Source organism: Palaemon carinicauda, chromosome 7 (assembly GCF_036898095.1).
Source record: "Palaemon carinicauda isolate YSFRI2023 chromosome 7, ASM3689809v2, whole genome shotgun sequence".
In the NCBI taxonomy this organism is placed as follows: domain Eukaryota; kingdom Metazoa; phylum Arthropoda; class Malacostraca; order Decapoda; family Palaemonidae; genus Palaemon; species Palaemon carinicauda.
The window spans coordinates 38,502,596-38,513,892 of NC_090731.1; the positions used below are offsets into that span (position 1 = coordinate 38,502,596).

The 11,297-nt window shown below is 31.5% G+C and overlaps 1 pseudogene; it reads left to right on the forward strand.

The window, feature by feature from the left end:
- Positions 1–2,184: 2,184 nt before the first annotated feature.
- Positions 2,185–11,297, forward strand: part of LOC137644250 (putative neural-cadherin 2) — a 150,212-nt pseudogene continuing 141,099 nt past the window's right edge.

Here is an 11,297-nt window from a genome sequence, read left to right on the forward strand (position 1 = left end):
GGACACTTATACATACTTTCCCTCTTCGTTTTCATTATCCTTGTATGAATGCAACATTCATACATCTGGCAGCAGTTGCAGAGCCTAATGCTAGTTTAACTGTTCATTTCATTACAAATAAAGAAACAGATGAGTGTATTTTGGAAGATATTGTCGCTTTGGATGGTACATAGTGGAAGCAAATTCTGGCTGATAAATGCTCAGGTGGCAGACGGTCAGAAAAAAATATTTTACAATAAATGCCTGGACCTACAGGCCATGCAAAAAGATGTATCACTGTTGGTAGCCCAGCAAGTGCATGGTGACTAATGATTGACAAATTCATAATAAAGCACATCAAAAATTGTACAATTGCTGAAGCTCACAGACAGAATATAAGCCAAAATTTCTCTCTAAATGAGGAAGAACGAAGCATTTATTGGTGTTTTGAATGCCCGAGGTGTAGCACATAAGAATGACAGACCTGTGCATAGCCTTTTGAGAGATATATGGGGTATTCCACTATGCAAGCAAGCTATGTAAAGAAACATATTCTGTAAAATTCTACGGTTTTTGCGATTTGACTATAAATCTACACGTTCAAAGAGACCCAAAACTGACAAATTTGTATTATTTTCTACAGAATGGAATAGATTTATAGATAACAGCATTGCTTACTACAAACCGGGGCCTAATATAACTATTGACGAACAGCTCTTTCCTAGTAAGGCAAATGACCTTTTACACAATTTATGGCATCAAAGCCTGATAAGTTTGGTCAGAAGTACTGGTTAGCTGTAGATAAGGAGAGTAAATATCTGGTGAATGGATTTTTTATGTAAGTAAAGAAAAGAATCGTGCTACAGAAGAGAGTTGCTGATTATGTGGTCATGAGGCTAATGGATCCCTATTTGAATAAAGGGAGAAATGTCACAACAGATAATTATTTTACATCGGTCAACTTAGCCAAGCAACTAAAGATAAAGGTAACCAGTATCATAGGGACCATGAATAAAATAAGAAGAGAAGTGCCTGAGACAGTGAGAACCACGAAAGATAATTTGTATTCTACCAAGCTTTACAAGTCTGGTGACATGACTCTTACAGTTTATGAGGGAAAACTCAAAAAGAAAAAAAAAGAAAAAAAAGGTTGCAGTTCTTAGCACTCTCCATCAAGATGTTTCTTCAAATTTTACAACGAAACAAAATATAGAGGGAACATTTTGGACCAAATGGCTCAAAATTATTCAGTGAGGACGTGCACAAAGCGATGGCCTATTCATTCCTTCCAAATAACCTTAGACCTGGCAGCTATAAATGCATGGGTTATCTACAAGGATGAGACAAAAGAAAAAATTACCAGGAAAGAATTCCTAGAACAACTATCCAAACAATAGCAAATATAGATTTACAGTCAAAGAAGGAATTGGATCAGAGGGAAATCAATGAAATGGAGAAAACAAAGATCAAAGCAGAGACCTAAAGAAATACTGCCAAGTGAAGGCTCATTGCAAGAAAAACCGTACAGTAGTAAGTTGCACGAGATGTGAAAAAACCTTTATGTGGGACCTGCTCCTCAAAAGTTGAACATGTGTGTAAAAAATGTGATCTGGAATATATTCAAAAGGATATTCATGTGGTCGCCTATTGTATGATTACTAGGATATCTACCACTTTATTTTCCAGATTTTTTTTTTTAGTTTCTTCATTCCTGTATACATTGGAATACAATGGGTATTCCAAAAAAACAAAAGATCTATTAGCTCAATCAAACGTTTATCCTTTTTTTCCTAAGACCAATATTATGAAACCTACAACTGAATAAAATTATTCTTTATTTATGTAACAATGAATATAAGAATCAATATATAAACTTTTATTTACATAATTAAGGTTGAAAATATATTGGAGCCAAAATGACTCTCCGTGGGCATCTATGTGGGTAACTAAATTTCATTATAAGTATTTCTAACAAAAGAACATTGAACACAATAATATTACATTGTTTGTATATAAAACTGGTTATAACAATAAAAAGAAATGATAGAAAACTAATTATTTCCTGAAATAACTAAAAAATATTGTGGGAGTCAAAATGACTCCCTTTGGACATCCGGGCACATTGCTAAAGCCGGGCACCTAGGGTTAAGGTGGGTCCCGCACTGTTGAAGTGTCCATCGAACACAATTATTACCAGTTAACATTATGAAAGAAGTTAATGACTTCAATAACGAGCACCACGTGGTGTGTCGGAAAGTGACTGTGTTCGTAGAGTCCGAACTTGACACACTTTCCGGAGCCGGTGTGTCGCTATGGACGGAGTGTCACTATGGACGGAGTTGTTCTTATTTACTGGATTAACTCAACCTTTAGACGATTAGGTATCTCCTGCATGTAAACATGGCTAGTTATTATCCAGTTACGGAGGAAAGCTGACTTTCAGATACAATAGAGGCTCAGTTGCTAATCAAACAGTCCTGGCAGAGTCCAATGTTTATTAAACATCAAAGCAAATGTTTACAAAGACAGAAATAAACTTTTAGCAACAATAAAAATAACGGCAGAACTTCGAGAAGTGGAATGTCTGTAACCGGTTTAAAAGTCGAAAATGATATGGAATCCATAGTGGGTGATTACATGAAAGAGCTACGCAAATTGGAAAAATAAAAAACGTCGGAGGTTGGTACAGAAGACATTTGCACAACCAAATGATGGCGTTTTTATATAAGAGTATAGCATAAAAGAATGTTTCGATTATGGATACCGAAGTCTCAATTGTTCCAAGAAGTTTTTGATAGTAAGGAAAATACGTAATCTCTCTCTCTCTCTCTCTCTCTCTCTCTCTCTCTCTCTCTCTCTCTCTCTCTCTCTCTCTCTCTCTCTCTCTCTCTCTCAACGAGAACAGGGGAAACAAATTCTGAGCATTTTATCTTTTATCACAAACGATCTGGATTTAGTTAACGACACATAATCTGAAGTATGACCTGTCTCAAACATCAGTTATATCTTGGAATAATATAGGTACACATTGAACGTTACTAACAATAACATTCTCAGTTCACTGATAGGTTATTTTTAGTCAGGCATATGTGATTCAGTAATGCCTCCATACGTGCTTCTGGAAAAATGCTTCCTCTCATACATGTGCCCTGCTTTGTTATAAAAGGTTTCAAGTTCAATAAAATGTATAAAGCGTTTGGGCCCGTCAGTATACAGTTTTAAAAATCTCTTTCATAATCAATATGAGTTTCCTTTAAAATGGATGAATGGCTTCTCATTTCATTTCCGTCCTTGCAACTAGTCCTTCCATATACAACCATTGTTCTCAAAAGATGAGGAATAATCATGCTGCATAGTTTAATTTATTAGATTGTGCTTCTATATTTTGGTGTAATATGGTTATGATGCTCCGTACTTGAAGCTGATAACTGCTACTAGATTCTCGAGTACAGATAATAACATTTGACATAAACAACAGAGATGCCAGCGGACATCAGTTTCGAACATTTCATCCGGTGTTTGTCTGGTAAAAGTAGGAAACAAGGTAAACTTCATCTGGTACCACTGTTTGTTACCATATCAACTTCCCTCATTTCAACGCTTATGACGTCCTTCTCCTTCAACATAGATATGGTAACAGTGTTTGTCCGACAGACACTGTTCGACCGTGTGGAAGCACCTCTAATATTATCAGCAATTGCTAAATATGGTACTGAAATATAAAACATTATTTCCGGATTTACATTCGCCCTACGATTCAGTAGTGGAACTGGGACGGCAAGAGAGAGGTTGAATTGTTACATAGTATGCCTTTTAGAGTTAGCCAGTACGGACTACAAGCACATGTTTAATAGCTAATGATTAATTTAGGTAGTAGCAATTATCATGACTGGCCGTGTATGCGAAGTTATCCTCCGATTTTAAATGCTAATTATCTTCAGTAAAATATCTGTGCAGTTTTGTTAGCGAGAATCTGAAGATCTGCTTGACATATTTGGAGAAATGGCATATAAAGTTAACATACTAAAAAAACTGTAAAAGAAGTTTCCCAATGTAAATCTTCTTTTGATTTTTATAGGCTGACTATATCAAATCTTGTACCAACCAAGTCAAATCTCGCGTATTTCCTTTAAGGTATTATAGAATAAACCCGTGGTGAATTCAGGGTAAATTTTAAGCCCTGTCCACACGATTGAGCATGCCCGACGGTCAAACAGTGATACCAAACCACAATAGCTAGTAAGAATGAGGGTTAATGACGTCAGCAGTGGGAAAACCACAGACAGGGATCTGGCATCATACGGTGTTGCTTTAATTAATTCAAGGTCATTTGGCTAATTTAATGTCAATGTAACAAGTGTTGTACTTTTTGATGCACTCAGAATTACTTGGAAAATTTAAGTTACTAAGACTTTTTTGAATTCGTCTAACATTTTAGGGTGTTCAGAATCAATGCTATTTATAAAATTTATCGCGAGGGAAAATTAAATTTTTTTTTAATATTTTATTTTATTATTTCATATAAATTTAACTATTAAGAGTTGAGGTAATGGCTCAAATCCTTATTTAAACGTGTAGGCCGTGGGGCATGCTGACAAAAGATGCCTAAATAATGAATTTTGATTGACCCTCCTCGCAACTACCTGAAAACACTTGTTCTAATGTAATTTTGGGGTGCTCTTTCCAAAAATGCAATGTTCTCCTCTGTAAAGTTGCACATTAACCCACTACAGGCGAAATACATTAACCTATGAAATTCACATTTTCTCCACAGAAGGAATGTTTTTTTCACAATTTCTGTCCATGGTTTACCAAAAAGGATATCTTAAAAGAAAGACTATGATATTAAGATAAGTATACAATTATATAGACATTTTATTTTTTTATAAATTACATAATATAGTTTTAAAAAATGAGTCTTCTTTTCTACCAGGGAATATGCCTAATGCTGATACAGTTTCCGTTTGTGCTAGATAAAAAGTGTTTTTTTTTTTTTTCATTTAAAGTAACTTTTTGTAAAAGACATTTTTCTTAAAATCAAAATTGTTAGTAATGTCCATTTCAGTCCATGCTCATGCTCAACCTCATACTAAAAATCGTGCCTGATTATAATAATTTTTCAACTTACTCATAGCTCGCCTTCCTCGTTAATGTCATCATCAGAATCGGTGTCTTGAATCAAGCTATCTTCATATATATATATATATATATATATATATATATATATATATATATATATATATATATATATATATATATATATATATATGTACATATACATACATACATATATATATATATATATATATATATATATATATATATATATATATATATATATATATATATATATATATATACATACATGTACATATATATATATATATATATATATATATATATATATATATATATATATATATATATATATATATATATATATACATACATATATATACATACATATATATATATATATATGCGTAAAAATCACAGGAAAACGTGATGCTCAGATGCAGAAGAACCACAGGGAAAATGAAAATACAGAATATACACTTGAGTCCTGACTAGTTTCGTGATACTTCCTCAGAGGACTCTGAGGAAGTATCACGAAACTAGTCAGGACTCAAGTGTATATTCTGTATTTTCATTTTCCCTGTGGTTTTTCTGCATATATATATATACATACATACATACATACATATATATACTTACATATACATATATATATACATACATATACATATATATATATATATATATATATATATATATATATATATATATATATATATATATATATATATATATATATATATATATATACATATACATATATATACATACATATATATACATATACATACATATATATATATATATATATATATATATATATATATATATATATATATATATATATATATATACATACATATACATATACATACATATATATATATATATATATATATATATATATATATATATATATATATATATATATATATATATACATACATATATATACATACATATGTATACATACATACATATATACATATACATATATACATACACATACATATATATATGCAATATTGATCAACGAAACTGAGTTACGAACCTTTTTAACCAACACTACAGCAAAATACCAGCAACGGAAAAGAATTTGATGTCTTGAGTTGAGATAATGTTGAGTTATGATGATGTAAAGTGGAATTGTACCTTTTAGAACACGCTATCTTCCGCATCCGAGAGAAATATGGCAACCGCGCATTAGAGATGTGGCAACAGCACGAGATTCCTTTTCTAATGCTCTTATTGGATAAGAACCTGTGCAGAGCCATCTAGTGGCAAGAAATTGAACTAAATTCTGTTGAATATTAGGAGGCTAATAATTAGTAATTACTAATTAATGTGCAAGTTATTTTTGGAGAACATTGTATTTTTTTGTAGCTAAGAACATACTGAATAACATATAAAAAAATTGGATAGTTGCAGGGTGGGTCAAATAAAAGTGAACAATATTGCTGTATGCCCCACGGCCTAGTGCTAATTTCCAAAGACAGTTTCACTCTCTATAATCTAATAGAAGCAATACGGCTCTTGAAGTAAAAAAAAAAAAAAAATAATAAAACCTCTTGGCCGGTTTTATCTGGTTTTAAGATTCTCTGGTGTTACCTTGATACACTAGTAAACCTTGATAAAACAAAGCTTTGCCTTGCATATTAAAAGTGGGTTATCTTTTCAGCTTTTCTCAAAAGGTCCCCTATATTTTTAGTATATAACGTGTGACATAGCTAAGAACTCGACTCCCAGTAGCAGTCCTCTTGAAACAAGGTAGTTTATATTTTCTGGTAACAAATCTAATAAATTTAGCCATGCCATATTGATTTGGGCCGCGGAGTCACTCAGCGCGGCCATTCTTAGAAATTGGTTAGATTTTGTCTTTACTGATTAATTCTTTCAAGATAGCAAAGTTATTAAACTTTTAAATGTACTGAAATACAAATAGATGTCCCGTTGAAAGGTTATTAGCTTAATCAGTTACTGTAACTATTTATGGTATTTTTTTTTTTCCGTAGAGAGAAACTTTATTCCGGCCTCATTATTTCGATAAGAATAAAGTGAATTAAACGAGTGTACGAGATTCACCTGAGTTATTGCCCCCCCCACCCCTACCCCTCTCCAGTCATCTGTGAAATATATTCATTCCCAGTTGAAAATTGGGTATGTCCACCTACCCCCTCATCTCTTAGTCCTACACCTGAAAGGGCTGGCTGTAAAATTTTCTCCTTTTCAACGATTTTCTGTAATTCGGAGATCGAGGTGCCAACCCTAGTGATGCTGGGGATCGCTTCCAAGTTTATTATAGGTATTCATGTTAGAAACTAAACTTAGAGATTACACGAGTGACTTAAGTGGATAAGATTATTGTGAGGGGTAGATGGATATGCTTTATCCATGCTTTTCGCACTCACCAGGAGAGATTAGTTTACCTAACTTTCACCTGGGCTTCATAAGGCACTAGAGTTAGAAGCCCAAAGCCTACATGGCTGAGGACTATGAAGCGTGAAGTGGGAAAGATGATAGGGGAAGGATTGATCTAAAAGCTCAAGATAGGGACGACTGGCGAAATCTAACCGATGCCCTTTGCAACAACAGCTGTAGGAGATGATGATGATGATGATAGTTTTAATAATTGAGGTAATGGTTGTCGATGCTTATTGGGAGGTAACTTCTTTCCACAGAATGGATATAGGATTTCTATACTATTTTAACATGCATGTTAAGACAAATTATTTCGAGAGGACAACCCTGAAACCCAGTATTATGTTAAGAACTTATCTGTCCTATTCTTGAGAAATCAAAGGTTTTTGGTAAGTATGTTTCTCGGTAATCTCTTCATTTTTTTTTAAATTCAGAGGTTAAACAACTTGATTCATTTATCAATAATTGATTGTTAATTATATAAAATAAAAACCCTAAAATCTACTGTACAAATATAACGAAGGATGAGAGCTGAAAACCTGACTTCTAGTTGACAAGAGGAATAGCCCTTTTCAGAATACAAGATTTAGTATTCAAAAGGCTTTGTGGTAACATACTTAAGAATATTGATATTACTTAACAGCTTATCTATAGTAAACCTCTGGCTAGGATATATCATTGCAATAGTATTTTACAAATTTAATCAAAATCTATTGGAAACTTATTTTTTCATATATGCAGTCGTCTCACGGTATTATTTATTCACATCCAAAGACTTAACATGAAATCCTCCGACATGGTTCATTGAAGACTGGAGAGATTACCCTATCATTGGCTGCTCTCTCTCTCTCTCTCTCTCTCTCTCTCTCTCTCTCTCTCTCTCTCTCTCTCTCTCTCTCTCTCTCTCTCTAAACAAAGACACATGCATCTCATTTCTTAATCCATCGTGTCCAAGAACCCTATTGGAGAGAGTTTTACCTTCCCTCATTGGAGAGATGATTAATTGTTCCTTGAAGTCTGCTTGTAAAAACATTTAATGATCGGATTACCATGTGATTAGGGCTTTATCTAATGAGGTCATTGAGTGAACGAAAGATTGCAAACATGGCTTATTTGGTAATCTTTTTGTGAGGATACTCAAGACTTGGAGTTTTGTTGACAATTTGAATAAAGAATATTTCATTGCTTAACATTCGGAGAAAACTAAATGGAAGGATAATTAAATATCTCGATCCTTTTCATAAGGGGTGAAATATAAAGCAATTTCATTATCGTTGAAATTAAGAGCAATTGCATTCTATAATAAAAGCAAAATAGACGTCATAATGAAGTGATTTCAGCTTCATTTAATTAAGTTTTTGTGAGATCGACAAATTATGAAAATGCGAAAATTTCATAATTCTCAGTTAATTGAATTTACAATAAAATAAACTCAATAATATTGTGATATCACAGAGTAAAGAAACTGGAAAGGTTAAAGACAGATTACAGTAGTTTACGTGTGGTAGTTATCTACAATGAATTGCTTATTCAAAAAAGTTTAATTGAAAATCACTGAAAAATAAGAAAGATATTCTCCTGTTCGTCTAATCAACAAAATATTCACCATAAGAAATCCTAAGCAAGACTATTTTTTCTTCTGATTTATAAATTATAGATAAATTGATGCGTCATTGATTTTGGTAAGATATGAATCTAGTATTATCAATATAAAAGTGAGTTTTATTCATGTAGATCAGTGGTTCCCAAACTTTAGGGCGCACCCCACTACGGGGGCGTGAGGACGATACAAGGGGGGCATGAAGTCATCTGCTCGAAATTACTTGTTTAATAGAATAATAAAATCATTAAAAGAACAAATATCTGTCATTACACACATGCATCCATCTCACTAAAATTGACCAGAAATTGTGCCTTAGTCTCATAAGTATTTCCAAATATTATATGCCATGTTTTCAAATTATCTATTCTTAAAATTGCAACTCAATTTTGCCAATTTACTAATGTTCAAACTTTTTTTCGCTCACTTTTAACCAAATGTTTCGTTTTTAGTTACTGGAATGTACTATTATTTGATTGAGTGGCTTTCATTATTAAAATGTAATACAAACAGAAATCTGTTTTCCTGTACAATGGTAAGAAATAAATGTAAGAATCATGTCATATAAAAAAAAGAGAGGAGTGGGGGTGTACGGGTCTACTGGAAGCAACAAGGGGGCGTCAGATAAGATAGTTTTGGAACCACTGATCTAGATAGTGATCTAAAAAAAAATTCTTCTATTCAGACGAATTTATCAGAGGCCCTTTACATCAATAGGCGTAGGAGAGGATGATGATGATGATGAAAATTTAATAGTAAAATAGCGTTTTCATATCTTTAATATATATATATATTATATATATATATATATATATATATATATATATATATATATATATATATATATATATATATATATATATACTGTTGCAAGAATCACGATATGATGTATGTCAAGTAACAGAACAATCCCTCCCGCCCTATTGTCGCAAAATATTTATTCAAATAGTTTACAACCCGTTTGGATCTATCTGTTCAGAGGTTTCGGTGAATGCAAAAGATTCAATGTAATATTCTATCATATTTCATATTCTGACGAGTTTAATATTTAAGTAACTGATTGATATATATGTGTAGAGGGAAACTGATGCCATATAGTATGAAATTAATGTATTCATAAATTGGTTTTAGAGAATCAGATTCTCACTGGTTTATCTCTACATTTCTTTTTGCAGAAAAACAATAATAGTGAATTTTTTTCTTTTTTAATTTAAGTTATGCTTCTTAGGTAAGAAAGTGTCATTCTCTATAGAAAAGCACAGATTAAATGCAAATGATATTACCCAAAAAATATTGAAGTTATAATCTTATGGGCAACTACCGTCTAAAAGAGTTTTAAATACAATATAAGTACGTTTAGCGGTAGATTTTGTATAACCATTTCAACATTAACATTCTGGAATATTAAACAATAGAAAATATGCCATGAATGTTGATATCGCTAAAGTTTAAAAAACTTGATATTTAAATATTAGCTTAGAGATATGTAACCTTTACATATTAGAATAAAGATGTAATTTCTTTTTCCTTTCTGTAAAGACTTTCAGGCCTAACAATAAGGTATCAATAAACTTTCTAATTAGTATAGCTTAAATTTTTCTTTCTTATTTCTCTATTACACATATACGCACAAAAACATTATATATATATATATATATATATATATATATATATATATATATATATATATATATATATATATATATATATATATATATATATATATATATATATATATGTATGTATGTATAATGTATATATATATATATATATATATATATATATATATATATATATATATATATATATATATATATATATATATATATATATATATATATTATATATATATGGAAATCTAAAATATTCTAAAATTAGATTTAAAAACCTATTCGAGAGTTGTAATAAGCTAGATTCCTAAAATAATAGTATATAATTATTCATACAGATTGGGAGCAAAAATGAGAACATTTTATTTATTAAGAGCTGAATTCTTCATCGTTATAACTTGATATGCAAGCCAAAAATGCACATCTTCATTCCCCGATTCTTAAACATTCAATTTGTAACAGAATTTCATGCGATATATAATTTAATTTCCTTCCACGTAATGAAATAATAAGATCTTGAATTCCAACAACATTATATTAGAAAAATTCATTTTCACCTAAGGGGTTACCTACTGCACTGTAATTATTAAGTGGGTACTCTCCACTTGGTAAGG